The sequence below is a fragment of the Rattus norvegicus genome, chromosome 5, assembly GCF_036323735.1.
Source record: "Rattus norvegicus strain BN/NHsdMcwi chromosome 5, GRCr8, whole genome shotgun sequence".
NCBI classification, from domain to species: domain Eukaryota; kingdom Metazoa; phylum Chordata; class Mammalia; order Rodentia; family Muridae; genus Rattus; species Rattus norvegicus.
In genome coordinates, this window is record NC_086023.1 from 44,414,399 (window position 1) to 44,434,591 (window position 20,193).

General features: G+C 38.1%; 1 long non-coding RNA gene across 1 annotated transcript; it reads left to right on the top strand.

Annotated features, from left to right (window-relative positions):
- The first annotated feature begins 2,910 nt into the window (after positions 1-2,910).
- Positions 2,911-19,428, top strand: LOC134478953 (uncharacterized). Its single transcript, XR_010051731.1, has 2 exons — positions 2,911-3,016; positions 18,895-19,428. It is a non-coding gene; the product is annotated as an uncharacterized LOC134478953 (long non-coding RNA).
- The last annotated feature ends 765 nt before the right edge of the window (positions 19,429-20,193 follow it).

Genomic DNA, 20,193 nt, shown 5'->3' on the forward strand with positions numbered 1-20,193 from the left:
GCAGTTCACTGGTGGGGATAATATTGGTGTAGATCAATTCAATGCCTTGCATCTAGCCTGGTTGGTTGCTGAGTTTGTCAGCTCACACCCTTAGGGACCAGCTCACTGATGCTTCCAACCCCCATGCTCACTGCAAGTTCAGATCACACACATACAGATGAGATGTCTAGGAACTGCTCTCCCTAGTAGTGCATCTGGGAAGGGGTGGGGACAGCTCTCCAGAATGCCTGACATTTCCAGTGAGGGTCTTGCCCAGCTCTGTGCAGTGCTTGACATCAACAAGTTACCAGACAGCAGTGCAGATCAGAGATGTTTGCCTAGCTTTTGGTAGCAACACGGGCCACAGACATAGACCCAGACCCCTGCTATTGCATGGTCATAGACCCAGATGTGGCCCTCAGCAGTAGCACAGCCAGCATTTACCATGGCCTCAGGCAGCAAGGCAGTCTACTCACATCAAACTATTGATTACCCTGTCATCTTCAGGACTGTCTTGCTTTATAGGGCTCAATCCATTCTGCTTTTCTCTTTTCTATCTCTCCATCTCACACTTGGGCATTATACTGGCCTCCATTTCGGCCAGGCCATACAGTGGGCAGGCTTCTGGATGTCTTCTATTACCTCCATTCTTATCTCTAGTTTATAATTCTAATTTTTCTTCTAATATTTTGAGGTGTATATATGACAGTTTAAAAACTTGCACACTAATGCTATATAACATTACTTAGTACATTAAGGCATCATATAACAATTATTTCAATCAAACTTATTATAAGTTAATTAACTTATCTGTCTTCTAACATGTACCTCTCCTTGTTCTCTTTCAACTTCATGTCCTCTTATTATTGTCATGATTTTATTGCTTTTTACATACATACATACATACATACATACATGCATGTGTGCATACATACATACATACATACATACATACATGCACTCATATCTGTAAGATACTCTGTATGTTTTAGGAGTTTGCTGTGCAACACTGACCCAAAGATGGCTTCTAAGATTAGGGTTTAGGATTTTGTTAGGTAGTCTTTGGTTCTTGGAGGGATCATTGTCTGCCCATATGAGAAGTTTTTATTTAAATTTCAAATATATTTGTACACATAGATTTACATGTACTATAGGTTCTTTTAGATAAGTAGTTAAAGATAATTCTTTATGAGTGTTTTAGACATCTTTGCTATCATTTTTCGCATATTCTTCCTTTTCCAATTTTTCACATTTTCATTGTGAGTTTTCTAAGTTTACTTTCATAAATGTTTAAACAAATTAAGTAAGGAAGAAAGACTGCTATAAAGGGAAACATTTGCAATATAATAGTAGATGGAGTTCTTAGTTTGGATTGAAAATTTTAAATTAGTCTGAATGATGTTGAATCTGCTCTGAAATTAAAATGCTTGGTTGTCATATTAGACAGTTTTCTTCACTTCTACATTGAAAGAGATCTTACATGAAGGTAGAAGCAAGCTTGTAGTTATTAATTTTAGACAAACTAAATAATTTTGGAAGACCTAAGGACTCTTTATGTCAAGTTTTATTGGTACTTACTAAACTTATGAGTACTGAGTTTAATCTCTACTTAGTAAGATAGGTATTGTGGATTACATTTAAAATGATCAATTTAGCAATGACAATTTGTAATAGGAGACTGTCAATACTGATTAATATCAATTTTTTCTTTTTAAATGACTCAAAGTATCTGCCATCCTTTGGCACAATATCTTTCTGTTGGAAGTCAATGTTTTTTTTTTTTTTCTGTGACATTGAATGATTTGGACATGATGCATTAAAATATGTATCATCAGTATTCTTCCTCAAATAGTCTTATCTGCTGTGTTTCATTTCCACACAGTGCACAACATCCAACAACTGCCTTACTAGTCAAATTCAGTTACTAAAACACAATTGTATACATGAATCGTGCTATTGTAACATTGAAGTCTGCTCCAGCTGTTCTGGAGAATGGCTATACTTGTTGAGATACACAGAGCCACTCAGTGGTACGCTTTGCCTGTACCAGTTCTTTGAACTCCAAAAATGATCTCAGTTTTGCCCTGCAGTATACAATAAAATACATTGTAGATGCAAGTTCATGCTGTCATCTGGTCAAGTAAACTGTAAAAACAGAGCAAACACAGTCTATAACTATCAAACATTGTTCTTGGCAAACTGAGTTTATGACAATAACTAGTGAGCTTTATTTTTTTGGCTTTTTTCTCCATTAAATAGTTTATTTATTCACAGCCTAATCACAGCCCAGCATTCTACTCTCCTCCCAATCCTACCCTTACACACTCTTCCCCTACCTGACCTTTCCTTCTCCTTAGAGAAAGGGAGGCTCTCCCAGTGTACCCAACCACTCTAGTACATCAAGTCATGGCAGAACTAAGTGTATCCTCTACGACTGAGGCCAGACAAGGAAGCCTAGCTATAGGACAGGTGGCCCAAAGGCCCCACAATAGAATCAGAGACAGCCCAGTGCTAATTGTTAGGGGACTCACATGAAGAAAAAGCTATAGATCTGTTACATATATGTAAGGGGCTGGATCTAGTCTTCTTTATGTCCTTTGGTTGGTGGTTCAGTCTCCGTGAGTCCCCATGGACACACTTTAGTTCACTTTATAGATCCTCTTGTAGTGTCCTTGACCCCTCTGGCTCCTTCAATCCCCCCATTCTTCCACAAGATTCTCCAAGCTCTCCCTATTGTTTGGTGGTGGGTCTCTGCATCTGTTTCCCTCAGCTTCTAATGAAGCCTCTCAGGAGACAAGTTATGCTAGGATCCTGTCTGCAAGCATAGCAGAGTATTATTAATATATCAAGACTTGACTCTCTCCTATGGGATCTCAAGTTAGGCCAGTCATTGACTGGCTATTCTCTCAATTTCTTCTCCATCTTTGTCCCAGAACTTATAGGTAAGACGAATTTTGGGTGGAAGATTTTGTGGATGGGTTGGTGTTCCCTCCCACCACTGGAAGTCCTACCCGGCTACAGGAGGTGGCTACTTCAGGTGAGTTTTATTTTTAACTAAAGAAAATTGATGACAAATATAAAAGTACAAAATGATGCCTAAATTACTTATTGTTTTCAGGGTTGTTCATATTTCAGGAACACTGCTAGTAATAGTATTGCTAGATCACAAAACTCAGTACTGTAGTTGTTATAAATGGCTGAAATGGTTACTACTTCCACAATTGTGATGTGAATATAATTATAATATTAGGACACTTTATCATATGTTATAATATGAATTTACATGAGCATCTTTACTTAATTTAGATAAACAGAACCTCTTTCCAATAGTATGGATTAACCTGTCATATCTACAATATTTGTCTAGATGCTTTTCTTATAGTGTTTGCCAAATGCCACTTTCCTCTCCGAAAGGAGCACACAGTGTCTCCTCTGCTATCCACTTAAGCAAGCATGCATTTAATGACAGGGTGTAACATAATAATGAAAAGTTTTCATCAGTTCTCAAAGAACTGGAAGCTATTGTTATTGGTCAAAATAGATAGCTTTGATCATAGTAGACTCAATTTACAATAACTGATACATTGAGATCAGTGTGGTGGCACATACCCTGCTGGAAAGGCTGATACACAAAGCAGGAGAATCATAAAGATAAGAACTGTTACAACTATATATGCATATTGAGTTCCAGGAGAGAGACAGGGGAGGGAAATTAAGCAATAAAATTTATCTAAACTTTCATGTAAAGACTGGGATCTAAGTGAGTCACCAAGAACAAAAAAATTACCAGTGGTCTTATCCAATAGTAGGCCCTGCATATTATAATACTGACCTAACTGGATTAGAAACCCATTCCACAGAGCATTCATTCCTGGGATTACCAATGTGTGGGATCAGGCCCAGGTATTTTCAGGATCTTGGCATAATAATAAGAATGAAGTTGAAAGCCCACACAGAGTGCAAAGTAAGAAGGAATATTTATTCAAAGCTTAAGGCTTTATTTTACAAGGCGTATGAAAAAGAGAAATGTGATTACTAGAGGCACAATTGGGGTAGGTCTCAGATCTGATGCACAGATTATGTATACTTTTGCTTATGTCCTTCCTCAAAGGCATCTGTTTTTTTTTTTTTTTTTTCTTTTTTTTCGGAGCTGGGGACCGAACCCAGGGCCTTGTGCTTGCTAGGCAAGTGCTCTACCACTGAGCTAAATCCCCAACCCCTGGCATCTGGTTTTTAATACTACACAGTACCTATTCTCTTTTCATCTATGTATCAGGCACCCATGTAGTTCACAGATATACATATTGACAAATGACCCATACAATGGAAATAAATAAACGAATGAATAAAAAAATAGGCAAATAAATAAAAAATATAATGGTCAGGTTATTAGTCTTAAGAAGGAACACTCAACAGTTTTTGATGAACATGAACATGTCAAACTGCCTTGTAAATATTCATGTTTATACTGACAGAATAGTATTGTTCCCAATGTTAATCAGAGAAAATGTTAGTGCAGTGTACACCAGTTATTTAGGAGATTCACAACCTTAGGTGGTTGTGCTGAGAGTGAGTTATTGTTACACACTCAATTCTAAGGGGATCGTCTATATCAACATTTTTTCTGCCTTGATTATCAAGTAAAATTATGGAAGACAGGATGAAAAATATGAAATCCAGAGGGTGGGGAGGAGTGGTGTAGATACAGCATTATGGACATGATGTGATTGGCATATTCGTGAAAGGACAGCAGATAGTTGTTAGCAGTCTACTAGTTTTGCAGCATGGCTAGTGGAAGGGTGCATTAGACCACACATTAAGCTAATGAAATACAGAAGTTAATTGATATCTAATCACAATAACTGATTTTTACATTCTTTTTGATTTTATTTTCTTTTGAGAACTTCATATACAAGCACTGTAATTACATTATCTCCATCTCACCCTTTCCCTCTTCAAGTCTTTTTTTTTTTTGCTTTTCATTTCTTATTGGATATTTTTATTTAAATTTCAAATTTATCCTCTTTCCCAGTTTACTGTCCATAAGCCCCCATCTTAACCCCCTCCCCCTTCTTCAATGAGGGTGTTCCCCCACTCAACCAACCACCCCTTCCCAGCTTCCCATAATACCTGTATCCATTCCTCTGTTGAAGGGCATCTGGGTTCGATCCAGATTCAGGCTATTATAAATAAGGCTGTTATGAACATAGTGTAGCATGTGTCCTTGTTACATATTGGGGCACCTTTTGGGTATATACCAAGGAGTGGTGTAACTGGGTTCTCAGGTAGTACTATGTCCAATTTTCTGAGGAATCTCCAGATTTATTTCCAGGGTAGTGCTACCAGTTTGCAATCCCACCAACAAGGGAGGAATGTACTTCTTTCTCCACATCCTCTCCAGCATATATTATCACCTGAGTTTTTTACTTTAGTCATTCTGACTGGTATGAGGTAGAATCTCAGGGTTGTTTTGATTTGCATTTCACTGATGGCTAAGGATGCTGAACATTTCTTTAGGTACTTCTGAGCCATTTGATATTCCTCAGCTGAAAGTTCATTGTTTAGCTCTGTACCACATTTATTTTTATTTTCATTGTTTTAAATTTTTATTTTTTAATTGGATATTTTATTTACATTTCAAATGTTATTACATTTCCTGCTTTACAAGACATAAGCCCCCTATTCCATCACCCTTTCCTTCTTCTATAAGCATATTATTCTTCCCCAATCACCTCCCCTACCCCCTGACATTCCCCTATACTGGGGGTCCAGCCTTGGCAGGAACAAGGGCTTCTCCTTCTATTGGTGCCCAACAAGGCCATTGGCTGGAGCCAAGGGTCTGTGCATGTGTACTCTTTGGGTAGTGGTATAGTCCCTGGGAGCTCTGGTTGTTGGCATTGTTGTTCTTATGGGGTTGCAAGCCCCTTTAGTTCCTTCAATCCTTTCTTATAGCTTTAAATTTATATTGTTTTTAAATTTTACTTTTTTGTATATATATATATATATATATATATATATATATATATATATATATATATATATTTAATTAACCTGAGTATTTCTTATATACATTTCGAGTGTTATTCCCTTTCCCGGTTTCCGGGCAAACATCCCCCTCCCCCCTCTCCTTCCTTATGGGTGTTCCCCTCCCAGCCCTCCCCCCATTGCCGCACTCCCCCCAAAAGTCTAGTTCACTGGGGGTTCAGTCTTAGCAGGACCCAGGGCTTCCCCTTCCACTGGTGCTCTTACTAGGATATTCATTGCTACCTATGAGGTCAGAGTCCAGGGTCAGTCCATATATAGTCTTTAGGTAGTGGCTTAGTCCCTGGAAGCTCTGGTTGCTTGGCATTGTTGTACATATGGGGTCTCGAGCCCCTTCAAGCTCTTCCAGTTCTTTCTCTGATTCCTTCAATGGGGGTTCAATTCTCAGTTCAGTGGTTTGCTGTTGGCATTCGCCTCTGTATTTGCTGTATTCTGGCTGTGTCTCTCAGGAGCGATCTACATCCGGCTCCTGTCGGTCTGCACTTCTTTGCTTCATCCATCTTGTCTAATTGGGTGGCTGTATATGTATGGGCCACATGTGGGGCAGGCTCTGAATGGGTGTTCCTTCAGTCTCTGTTTTAATCTTTGCCCCTCTCTTCCCTGCCAAGGGTATTCTTGTTCCCCTTTTAAAGAAGGCGTGAAACATTCACATTTTGATCATCAGTCTTGAGTTTCATTTGTTCTAGGCATCTAGGGTAATTCAAGCATTTGGGCTAATAGCCACTTATCAATGAGTGCATACCATGTATGTCTTTCTGTGATTGGGTTAGCTCACTCAGGATAATATTTTCCAGTTCCAACCATTTGCCTACGAATTTTATAAAGTCATTGTTTTTGATAGCTGAGTAATATTCCATTGTGTAGATGTACCACATTTTCTGTATCCATTCCTCTGTTGAAGGGCATCTGGGTTCTTTCCAGCTTCTGGATATTAAAAATAAGGCTGCGATGAACATAGTGGAGCACGTGTCTCTTTTATATGTTGGGGCATCTTTTGGGTATATGCCCAAGAGAGGTATAGCTGGATCCTCAGGCAGTTCAATGTCCAATTTTCTGAGGAACCTCCGGACTGATTTCCAGAATGGTTGTACCAGTCTGCAATCCCACCAACAATGGAGGAGAGTTCCTCTTTCTCCACATCCTCGCCAGCATCTGCTGTCACCTGAGTTTTTGATCTTAGCCATTCTCACTGGTGTGAGGTGAAATCTCAGGGTTGTTTTGATTTGCATTTCCCTTATGACTAAAGATGTTGAACATTTCTTTAGGTGTTTCTCAGCCATTCGGCATTCCTCAGCTGTGAATTCTTTGTTTAGCTCTGAACCCCATTTTTTAATAGGGTTATTTGTCTCCCTGCGGTCTAACTTCTTGAGTTCTTTGTATATTTTGGATATAAGGCCTCTATCTGTTGTAGGATTGGTAAAGATCTTTTCCCAATCTGTTGGTTGCCGTTTTGTCCTAACCACAGTGTCCTTTGCCTTACAGAAGCTTTGCAGTTTTATGAGATCCCATTTGTCGATTCTTGATCTTAGAGCATAAGCCATTGGTGTTTTGTTCAGGAAATTTTTTCCAGTGCCCATGTATTCCAGATGCTTCCCTAGTTGTTCTTCTATTAGTTTGAGTGTGTCTCGTTTGATGTGGAGGTCCTTGATCCACTTGGACTTTAGCTTTGTACAGGGTGATAAGCATGGATCGATCTGCATTCTTCTACATATTGACCTCCAGTTGAACCAGCACCATTTGCTGAAAATGCTATCTTTTTTCCATTGGATGGTTTTGGCTCCTTTGTCAAAAATCAAGTGACCATAGGTGTGGGTTATTTCTGGGTCTTCAATTCTATTCCATTGGTCTATCTGTCTGTCTCTGTACCAATACCAGGCAGTTTTTATCACTATTGCTCTGTAATACTGCTTGAGTTCAGGGATAGTGATTCCCCCTGAAGTCCTTTTATTGTTGAGGATAGCTTTAGCTATCCTGGGTTTTTTGTTATTCCAGATGAATTTGCAAATTGTTCTGTCTAACTCTTTGAAGAATTGGATTGGTATTTTAATGGGGATTGCATTGAATCTGTACATCGCTTTTGGTAGAATGGCCATTTTTACTATATTAATCCTGCCAATCCATGTGCATGGGAGATCTTTCCATCTTCTGAGGTTTTCTTCAATTTCTTTCTTCAGAGTCTTGAAGTTCTTATTGTACAAATCTTTTACTTGCTTGGTTAAAGTCACCTCGAGGTACTTTATATTATTTGGGTCTATTATGAAGGGTGTCGTTTCCCTAATTTCTTTCTCGGCTTCTTTCTCTTTTGTGTAGAGGAAGGCTACTGATGTATTTGAGTTAGTTTTATACCCAGCCACTTTGCTGAAGTTGTTTATCAGCTTTAGTAGTTCTCTGGTGGAACTTTTGGGATCACTTAAATATACTATCATATCATCTGCAAATAGTGATATTTTGACTTCTTCTTTTCCGATCTGTATCCTCTTGACCTCCTTTTGTTGTCTGATTGCTCTGGCTAGAACTTCAAGAACTATATTGAATAAGTAGGGAGAGAGTGGGCAGCCTTGTCTTGTCCCTGATTTTAGTGGGATTGCTTCAAGTTTCTCTCCATTTAGTTTAATGTTAGCAACTGGTTTGATGTATATGGCTTTTACTATGTTTAGGTATGGGCCTTGAATTCCTATTCTTTCCAGGACTTTTATCATGAAGGGGTGTTGAATTTCGTCAAATGCTTTCTCAGCATCTAATGAAAGGATCATGTGGTTTTGTTCTTTCAGTTTGTTTATATAATGGATCACGTTGATGGTTTTCCGTATATTAAACCATCCCTGCATGCCTGGGATGAAGCCTACTTGATCATGGTGGATGACTGTTTTGATGTGCTCTTGGATTCGGTTTGCCAGAATTTTATTGAGTATTTTTGCGTCGATATTCATAAGGGAAATTGGTCTGAAGTTCTCTTTCTTTGTTGGGTCGTTGTGTGGTTTAGGTATAAGAGTAATTGTGGCTTCATAGAAGGAATTCGGTAGTGCTCCATCTGTTTCAATTTTGTGGAATAGTTTGGATAATATTGGTATGAGGTCTTCTATGAAGGTCTGATAGAATTCTGCACTAAACCCGTCTGGACCTGGGCTCTTTTTGGTTGGGAGACCTTTAATGACTGCTTCTATTTCCTGAGGAGTTATGGGGTTGTTTAACTGGTTTATCTGTTCCTGATTTAACTTCGGTACCTTGTATCTGTCTAGGAAATTGTCCATTTCGTGTAGATTTTCAAGTTTTGTTGAATATAGGCTTTTATAGTAAGATATGATGATTTTTTGAATTTCCTCTGAATCTGTAGTTATGTCTCCCTTTTCATTTCTGATTTTATTAATTTGGAGGCACTCTCTGTGTCCTCTGGTTAGTCTGGCTAAGGGTTTATCTATCTTGTTGATTTTCTCAAAGAACCAACTTTTGGTTTTGTTGATTCTTTCTATGGTCCTTTTTGTTTCTACTTGGTTGATTTCAGCTCTGAGTTTGATTATTTCCTGCCTTCTACTCCTCCTGGGTGTATTTGCTTCTTTTGTTCTAGAGCTTTTAGGTGTGCTGTCCAGCTGCTGACATATGCTCTTTCCTGTTTCTTTCTGCAGGCACTCAGCACTATGAATTTTCCTCTTAGCACAGCTTTCATTGTGTCCCATAAGTTTGGGTATGTTGTACCTTCATTTTCATTAAATTCTAAAAAGTCTTTAATTTCTTTCTTTATTTCTTCCTTGACCAGGTTATCATTGAGTAGAGCATTGTTCAATTTCCACGTATATGTGGGCATTCTTCTCTTATTTTTATTGAAGACCAGTTTTAGGCCGTGGTGGTCCGATAGCACGCATAGGATTATTTCTATCTTTCTGTACCTGTTGAGGCCTGTTTTTTGACCAATTATATGGTCAATTTTGGAGAAAGTACCATGAGGAGCTGAGAAGAAGGTATATCCTTTTGCTTTAGGATAGAATGTTCTATAAATATCCGTTAAGTCCATTTGGCTCATGACTTCTCTTAGTCTGTCTACGTCTCTGTTTAATTTCTGTTTCCATGATCTGTCCATTGATGAGAGTGGGGTGTTGAAATCTCCTACTTTTATTGTGTGAGGTGCAATGTGTGTTTTGAGCTTTAGTAAGGTTTCTTTTATGTACGTAGGTGCCCTTTTATTTGGGGCATATGTATTTAGGATTGAGAGTTCATCTTGGTGGATTTTTCCTTTGATGAATATGAAGTGTCCTTCCTTATCTTTTTTGATGACTTTTAGTTGAAAATTGATTTTATGTGATATTAGAATGGCTACTCCAGCTTGCTTCTTCTGACCATTTGCTTGGAAAGTTGTTTTCCAGTCTTTCACTCTGAGGTAGTGTCTGTCTTTGTCTCTGAGGTGTGTTTCCTGTAGGCAGCAGAATGCAGGGTCCTCGTTGCATATCCAGTTTGTTAATCTATGTCTTTTTATTGGGGAGTTGAGGTCATTGATGTTGAGAGATATTAAGGAATAGTGATTATTGCTTCCTGTTATATTCATATTTGGATGTGAGGTTATTTTTGTGTGCTTTTATTCTCTTTGTTTTGTTGCCAAGACGATTAGTTCCTTGCTTCTTCTCGGGTATAGCTTGCCTCCTTATGTTGGGCTTTACCATTTATTATCCTTTGTAGTGCTGGATTTGTAGAAAGGATTTGTAGGTGGATTTTTCCATCTATGTAAATTGAGAGTTTTGCAGGATACAGTAACCTGGGCTGGCATTTGTGTTCTCTTAGGGTCTGTATGACATCAGTCCAGGATCTTCTGTCCTTCATAGTTTCTGGCAAAAAGTCTGGTGTGATTCTGATAGGTCTTCCTTTATATGTTACTTGACCTTTTTCCCTTACTGCTTTTAATATTCTTTCTTTATTTTGTGCGTTTGGTGTTTTGACTATTATGTGACGGGCGGTGTCGCTTTTCTGGTCCAATCTATTTGGAGTTCTGTAGGCTTCTTGGATGCCTATGTGTATCTCTCTTTTTTTTTTTTGGTTAGGGAAGTTTTCTTCTATGATTTTGTTGAAGATATTTACTGGTCCTTTGAGCTGGGAGTCTTTTCTATACGTATTATCCTTAGGTTTGATCTTCTCATTGAGTCCTGGATTTCCTGTATGTTTTGGACCAGTAGCTTTTTCCGCTTTACATTATCTTTGACAGTTGAGTCAATGATTTCTATGGAATCTTCTGCTCCTGAGATTCTTCTTCCATCTCTTGTATTCTGTTGGTGAAGCTTGTATCTACAGCTCTTGTCTCTTCTTTTGGTTTTCTATATCCAGGGTTGTTTCCATGTGTTCTTTCTTGATTGTTTCTATTTCCATTTTTAATTCCTTCAACTGTTTGATTGTGTTTTCCTGGAATTCTTTCAGGGATTTTTGTGTTTCCTCTCTATGGGCTTCTACTTGTTTATTATGTTTTCCTGGAATCCTTTCAGGCATTTTTGCGATTCTTCTCTGTAGGCTTCTACTTGTTTATTAATGTTTTCCTGTGTTTCTCTAAGGGAGTTCTTCACGTCTTTCTTGAAGTCCTCCAGCATCATGATCAAATATGACTTTGAAACTAGATCTTGCTTTTCTGGTGTTTTTGGATATTCCATGTTTGTTTTGATGGGAGAATTGGGCTCCGATGGTGCCATGTAGTCTTGGTTTCTGTTGCTTGGGTTCCTTCCTGCCCTTGCCTCTCGCCATCAGATTATCTCTAGTGTTACTTTGTTCTGCTATTTCTGACAGTGGCTAGACTGCCCTATAAGCCTGTGTGTCAGTAGTGCTGTAGACCTGTTTTCCTGTTTTCTTTCAGCCTGTTATGGGGACAGAGTGTTCTGCTTTCAGGTGTGTAGTTTTTCCTCTCTACATGTCTTCAGCTGTTCCTGTGGGCCTGTGTCTTGAGTTCACCAGGCAGGTCTCTTGCAGCAAAGTTGGTCTTACCTGTGGTCCCGAGGCTCAAGTTCGCTCGGGGTGTGCTGCCCACTAGCTCTCTGTGGCGGCAGCAACCAGGAAGATCTGCGCTGTCGTTTCCAGGAGCTTCGGTGCACCAGGGTTCCAGATGGCGTTTGGTGTTTTCCTCTGGCGTCCAAGATGTGTGTGCAGAGTGCGGTCTCTTCCGTTTTCCCAGGTGTGTCTGCCTCTCTGATGGTTTAGCTCTCCCTCCCACGGGATTTGGGTGCAGAGAACTCTTTATCCAGTCTGTTTCCTTCAGGTTCCGGCAGTGTCTCAGATACAGCGGTCCTGTAGCTCCTGGGCCCTCCCCGACGGGAACCCAGAGACCTTATACAGTTTCCTCTTGGGTCAGGGATATGGGCAGGGGTGGGCAGTGTTGGTGGTCTCTTCTACTCTGCAGCCTCAGGAGTGCCCACCTGACCAGGCGGTGGGGTCTCTCTCCCACGTGGTCTGGGAGCAGAGAGCTGCTGTGGGCCGGGATCCGTGGGTGTGGGACTCCCGGTAAACACAGGTGGTGCCCGGTCCTAGAGGAATTCTGCCTCTGTGTGTCCCGAGATCACCAGGCAGGTCTCTTGCAGCAGAAAAGTTGGTTTTACTTGTGGTCACGAGGCTCAAGTTTGCTCGTGGGGTGCTGCCCACAGTACCACATTTTTTAATAGGATTATTTGTTTCTGTGGAGTCTAATTTCTTGAGTTCTTTGAATACTTTAGATATTAGCCCTCTATTGGATGTAGGATTGGTAAAGATCTTTTCCCAGTCTGTTGGGTGCTGTTTTGTCCTTTTGACAGTGTCCTTGGCCTTAAGAAGCTTTGCAATTTTAAGAGATCCCATTTGTTGATTCTTGATTTTAGAGCATAAGCTATTGGTGTTCTGTTCCAGAAATTTTCCCCAGTACCCATGTGTTCGAGTTTCTTCCATGCATTTTCTTCTACTAATTTGAGTGTATTTGGTTTTATTTTGCAGTTCTTGATCCAGTTGGACTTCTTTGTACATGGTGATAAGAATGGATTGATTTGTATTCTTCTACATGCTGACTGCCAGTTGAATGAGCACCATTTGTTGACAATACTGTCTTCTTTCCACTGGATGGTTTTAGCTCCTTTGTCAAAAATCAAGTGATCATATGTGTATGGGTTCATTTCTGGGTCTTCAAATCTATTCCATTGATTTACCTGCCTATCTCTCTACCAGTACCACATAGATTTTATCACTATAGCTCTGTAAAACAGCTTGACGTCAGGGATGGTGATTCCCCCAGAATATTTTTATTGTTGATAGTTTTTGCTATCCTGTTTTTTTCCAAATGAACGGTGCAAATTGCTCTTTCTAAATCTATTGAGAATTGGGTTGAAATTTTGATGTGGATTGCATTGAATCTGAAGATTGCTTTTGGTAAAATGGCCATTTTTACTATATTAATCCTGCCACTCCGTGAGCATGGGAGATCTTTCCATCTTCTGAGATCTTCAATTTCTTTCTTCAGAGACCTGAAGTTCTTGTCATACTGATCTTTTACTTGTTTGGTTAGAGTCACACTGAGATGTTTTTTCTTATTTGTAACTGTTGTGAAGGCTGTAGTTTCCCTAATTTTTTCTCAGCCTATTTATCCTTTGAGTAGAGGAAGGCTATAATTCATTTCAGTTATTTTTATATCCAGCCACTTGACTGAAGTTCTTTATCAGGTTTAGTAGTTCTCTGATGGAACTTTTGGGGTCATTTAATTATAGTATCATATCATCTGCAAATAGTGATGTTTTGACTTCTTCCTTTCCAATTTGTATCCCTTTGACCTCCTATTGTTTTGTGAATGCTTTGGCTATGACTTCAAGTATTATATTGAATAAGTTGCGAGAAAGTGAGCAACTTTTCTAGTCCCTAATTTTAGTGGGATTGTTTCAAGTTTCTCTCCATTTAGTTCGATGTTGGGTACTGGTTGTCTCTATGTTGCTTTTACTATGCTTTGTTACGGGCCTTGAAATCCTGATTTTTTTCCAAGACTTTTAACATGACAGGGTGATGAATCTTGCCAAATGCTTTCTCTGCCTCTAATGAGATGATCCTGTTTTTCTTCTTTGTGTTTGTTTTTACAGTAGATTACCTTGGAGGATTTCTGTATACTGAACTATCCCTGCATCACTGGAATGAAGCAAACTTGATCATGATGGATGATTGTCTTGATGTGTTCTTGGATTTGGTTAGTGAGATTTGTACTGAGTATTTTTGCATCAATATTCATAAGGGAAATTGGTCTGAAGTTATCTTTCTTTGTTGGGTCTTTGTATGGTTTAGGTATAAGTATAATAGTGGCTTCATAGAAGGAATTGGTGTTTTCTGTTTCTATTTTGTGGAATAATTTGGACAGTACTAGCATTACGTCTTCTATGAAGGTCTGATAGAATTTTCCACTAAGTCCATCTGGTCCTAAGAGACTTTTAATAACTGTTCTATTTCTTTAAGAGTATGGGACTGTTTTTGATGGCTTATCTGATCCTGATTTAACTTTGGTTACTGGAATCTGTCTAGAAAATTGTCCATTTCATCCAGCTTTTAAAGTTTTTTTTTTGAGTATAGGCTTTTGTGGTAGGATCCGATGATTTTTTGATTTCCTTAGTTTCTTTTGTTTTGTCGCCCTTTTCATTTCTGATTATGTTAACTTGGACATACTTTCTAACCCTCTGGTCAGTCTGACTAAGTGTTTGTCTATCTTGTTGATTTTCTCAAAGAAATAGCTTCTGGTTTTGTTGATTCTTTGTATAGTTCTTTTTGTTTCTACTTGGTTGATTTCAGCCATGATTTTGATCATACTTCCAGCTAGTATATGCTCTCTCCTTTTTTTTTTTTTTTTTTTTTTTTAGAGGCACTCGGAGTTATGAGTTTTCCTCTTAGCACTGCTTTCATTGTGTCCCATATAAGTTTGGGTATGTTGTGCTTTCATTTTCATTGAATTCTAAAAAGTCATTAATTTCTTTTTTTATTTCTTCCTTGACCTAGTTATCATTAAGTAGAGCATCATTCAACTTCCATGTATATTTGGGCTTTCTATCATTTTTGTTATTACTGAAGACCAGCCTTAGTCCTTTGTGGTCTGATAGGATGCATGGGATCTTTCAATCTTCTTGTATCTGTTAAAGCCTGTTCTGTGACCCATTATAAGTTCAATTTTGGAGAAAGTACCATGAGGTCCTGAGAAGAAGGTATATTCTTCTTTTTTTGAGATTAAATTGTATATAGATATCTGTTAAACCAATTTGGTTCATAGTTTTTGTTAGTTTTTCTCTATCTCTGTTTAGTGTCTGTTTCTGTGATCTGTCCATTGCTGAGAATCGGGTGTTGAAAACTTGCTATTATTGTGTGACATGCAATGTGTGCTTTGAGCTTTAGGAAGGTTTCTTTTATGAATGTAGGTGCCCTTGCATTTGGAGCATAATTATTCGGGATTGAGACTTCACCTTGGTGGATTGTTCCTTCAATGAATATGAAGCGCCCTTTCTTTTCTATTTGATAACTTTTGGGCTTGTTTCTTGGAACCATTTGTTTGGAAAATTGTTTTCCAGCTTTGTACTCTGTATGCAGCAAAACGCTGGGTCCTTTTTAGGTATCTAGTCTGTTAGTCTATGTTTTTTTATTGGGGAATTGAGTCCATTGATGTTAAGAGATATTAAGTAATATATTGTTTTTTCCTGTTATTTTTGTTGTTAGAAGTGTAATTATGTTTGTGTGGCTCTCTTCTTTTGGGTTTGTTTCAGCAAGATTACTTTCTTGCTTTTTCTAAAGTGTAGTGTCTCTCCTTGTGTTGGAGTTTACCATCTATTATCCTCTATAGGGCTGGGTTTGTAGAAAGATATTGTATAAATTTGGTTTTGTCATGGAATATCTTGGTTTCTCAAAGATATGTTAATTTAGAGTTTTGCTGGACATAGTAGCCTAGATTGGCATTTGTGTTCTCTTATTGTCTGTATGACATCTGCTCAGGATCTTCTGGCTTTCATAGTCTCTGGTGAGAAGTCCGGTGTAATTCTGATAGATTTGGCTTCATATGTTACTTGACTTTTTTCCCTTACTGGTTTAATATGCTTTTTTTAGTTAGTTTATTTATTTATTTATTTATTTATTTATTTATTTATTTATTTATGCACTTGGTGTTTTGAATATTATGAGATGGGAGGAATTTCTTTTCCAGTCCAATCTATTTGGAGTTCTGTAGGCTTCTTGTATGTTTATGGGAATCTCTCTAAGTTAGAGAAGTTTTGTTCTATAATCTTGTTGAAGATATTTACTAGCACTTTAAGTTGGGAATCCTCTCTCCCTTCTATAACTATTATCTTTAGGTGTTATCTTCTCATTGTGTGCTGGATCCTGGATGTTTTGGGTTAGTGGCTTTTTGAGTTTTACATTTTCTTTGACGATTGTGTCAATGTTTTCTCTTGTATCTTCTGCCCCTGAGATTTCACTTCTATCCCTTTTATTCTGAGGGTGATACTTGCGTCTATGACTTCTGATTTATCTTCTAGGTTTTTATATCCAGGGTTGTCTCACTTTTGTCTTTTTATTGTTTCTATTTTTAGATTCTGGATGGTTTTGTTCAATTCCTTCACCTGTTTGTGTTTTCCTCTAAGTCTTTAAGGGATTTTTGTATTTCCTCTTTAATAGCTTTTACTTGTTCGCCTGTGTTGTCTTGTATTTCTTTAAAGGAGTTACTTATGTCCTTTTTAAAGTCCTCTATCATCATCTTCATAAGATGTGATTTTCTTTTCCTATATGTTAGTATTTCTTTTCTTTTCCTATATGTTAGTATTATCCAGTATTTGCTTTGGTGGGAGAAATAGGCTTTGATGATGCCAATTAGGCTTGGTTTTTGTTGCTTAGATTCCTGTGCTTGCCTCTAACCATCTGATTGTGCCTGGTGTTAGTTGTCCTGCTGTCTCTGACAGTAGCTTGACTTTCCTATAAACCTGTATGTCAGCACTCCTGGGTGACTGGCTTTCTCCCTATGGGAGAATCTGGGTACAGAGAGCAGTGTCAGAGGGTCAGCTCCAGGAGCAAGCTGAAATCTGAAGGATCCTGTCCTAGACTACTCCTGCAATCCTGTGTCCTGAGGGTACCAGGCAGGTCCCTTGGAGCTGAAGGTTGGTCTTCCCTCAGCTCTCAGGTGTGCCAGAGTTCCTAGAGACTGTCTTTCAGTTCTGGGCGCAGTCTCCCCTTTTCAAGTCTTAAGTTCTTACAACATCTTTGCAAATTCATGACTTTTTCTTTAATTATTATTTTTGTTATGCATATATCCATGCAACCTTTTGAGACTATTTAGTATTGTTTATATATAAATACATTTAAGCTTAGCTAATTTGTTCTCATCTCTGAAACCTGATTCTCTCTTACCAACAATTATTTGCCTGTAGCTATTTATCTCAGGGCAGTACCTTATATTTCCATCCTGGTTTGCATATCCACTGGTGCACTTATATTCAGGTACAGCTTATATTCAGGCAGCTATACTTAAAATTTAATGGGTGCATTTTTCATCATATATAGAAGGTACAGTTTTTTATATGTTATTGTTCTTTGACTGTTACAATCCTTTAAACCCTCCTCTTTCATGCCCCTGCAGCATAGAAGTTGTAATGTATGTATCAATTAGATAAAGGTTCTAAAGTCAGTTAATCTTTGAATTTTAAACATTTGCTATTTTCTAATTTGGCATCTATTTCATGCTAAAACAAACTTCTTGATGAGCCATGGAATCTACATGTATTTTAAATATGAATATGAAATTGGGAACTGCACTGGTTGGGAACAGAGCAGTAATAGCTTCTCTAGGCTCTGTGGTCTGACCAGTCATGGGTAGTTGGCTAGGTTTACAGTACCAGGAATGAACTTTTTTTTTTATTGAGGGGACCATAAGACCAATGACATGACTGCTAGTTATTCCCAAGTTGTCAAATACCATGATTATATCATTGGGTATGTCTTGTGGTTTCCATTGTTGTGTTCCAAAGACTTACAAATGATTGAGACTATTAATTACTTTTCCCTCTTGGGTACTTGAACAACACAATCAAACCCTATGAATACTTTACATCGCTGAAGGCATTGAGGAAGGGACTAGGAGATGGATAGTCCACCCATATCAATGAATTGGTAGAACTGAAAGAAAAATGATTGTCTTACCAAAATCAGTTTACATAATTAATAGAATCCCACTTGAAATCTTCACAAAGTTCTTTATATGAATAAAAATATCCGAAAATGCATATGAAATACAAAAAAACCCTGAAGAGCCAAAGTAGTCCTAAATAAAAGGAACAATATAAAAAGGATCATTCTACAATATTTTAGTAATTTATTACAGAACTGTAGCAATAAAAGACACATGGTACTGGCACAAAAGCAGAAGGTTTATCAGTGGAACAGATTAGAAGGCCAAAACAGGAATACATATAATTAAAGCCATTTCATATTTTATAATGATGCCAAAATATGAAACTAGAGAAAAGATAGGATTTTCAATATTTATTTCTGTGAAAACTGACTCTTCGCATGTAGAAAAATGAAATTAGACATGGATATATCACCATGCTTGAAAAAACTATCAATGGATCATAAACCATCAATGTGAATTCCCAAATATTAACCTGCTAGAAGAAAACATCGACAATATTCTACAAAATATAGGTGCAACAGAGGCTTTCAGAACAGGACTGCATCCATGCAGGAATTAAGGTCAACAACTAATAAACAGTATCTCATAAAACAGAAAGTCTCTGTACGGCAAGGGAAGAGGAAACACACAGAGTGGGAGAAAAATCTTTGTCAGTTTCATATCCAATGCAGACATACATAATACATGGAGAACTCAGAATATAAAGACATAAAAATACAAAAAAACTGTTTTTATTGTCTTCTTGTCTGTAGCCACTGGTGAAAGAACAAATGAAAGAACCCCAAAATGGGGAGACTCTCGCACCAGTCACGGAATGACGGCGAGTCCCAGGAAACACGAGAAGCCGATCTTGATGTAACAACAAGAGGCAGCTTTATTAATGAGATCTCGGGCCAACACCGAGGTCTTGGGCTGACACGACACGCATCTCACGCTGGAGATAGAGGAGCCGACCACGAGCCTCTAAAGGCAGGGGTTTATATAGGGAAAGCCAGGGGATTTTGTGAGGTTACACATGATTGGCTGATTCAAATGGTGCACAGTTACTTTTGGCTCGGAGTTACATCAGCAAAGCATACGTGCAACCTAGTATCTTAGCAATGTGGGTAGGGTGACTCATCTCACTCAGCAGGGGGATGACCCATCCTCAGGGAGTGAAGGAAGGGGAGGGGGCGGCTCTTTTTGAAATTTAACTCTTCACTGGTAAGTTATGTATTATATAGAAAATAACTCCATTCCCATCCATATGTAAGCAGATTTAATTCAAATAAATTGTTATTGGATTCTGTTATTCTATTACTAAATAATATTCACATACATGAAATTAATCAAATAGACATAATAGACTTATTATCTACTGTTCAAAATGAGACTGAAGAATATATATGAAAATTGGCAAATATTTATAAATATTTAGGTAAAATACATACTGAAAAATGATAAAAATAAAGGACAAGTAATTCCAGAATTCAGTTGCTGTCACCGAGATGCCTGGTCCTTAGCCAGAGTAGGGTACATAGGACTTCCTGAATTGTGAGAATGGTGGAACTGGTCCTGGAAAGAACCAGTGGAATGTTCTACACTAGAAAAATAAAGGGTGTAAATCCAAGGAAGATTAAATAAAGGGGAGAAGAAAACATATCCATGGAACTCAGGCGTCTGTCCATAGACAAAAAGTAAATAAGTTTAATCTGAAGTAACACCCACCAAGCTGCCATTTTTCTCCCCTATTTGAGCAAACTTCCATAAAGGATATCTCTAGGAACGAGAAGAGCTACAGAACCACACTAAGGAAATTTTTCATTAATTTCTTCTACCTCAGGATACTGCTTTTGAGCAAGTGTGGGGTTGGGAAAGAATAAATTTATATGTGGTTGCCTTCTTTTATATTTGTAAGTACAACTTGGTTACAAAGGAAATTTTTTTGTTTCATTGTTTGATTTGTTTTTATTTCTACAGTGTTTTTAGTAGGTTTGTTTTTATTCATCCTACTATTTTTTTTTCACATGACAACTTAGAAATTTATATTTTTCTTTTTGAGTAACTGTGGT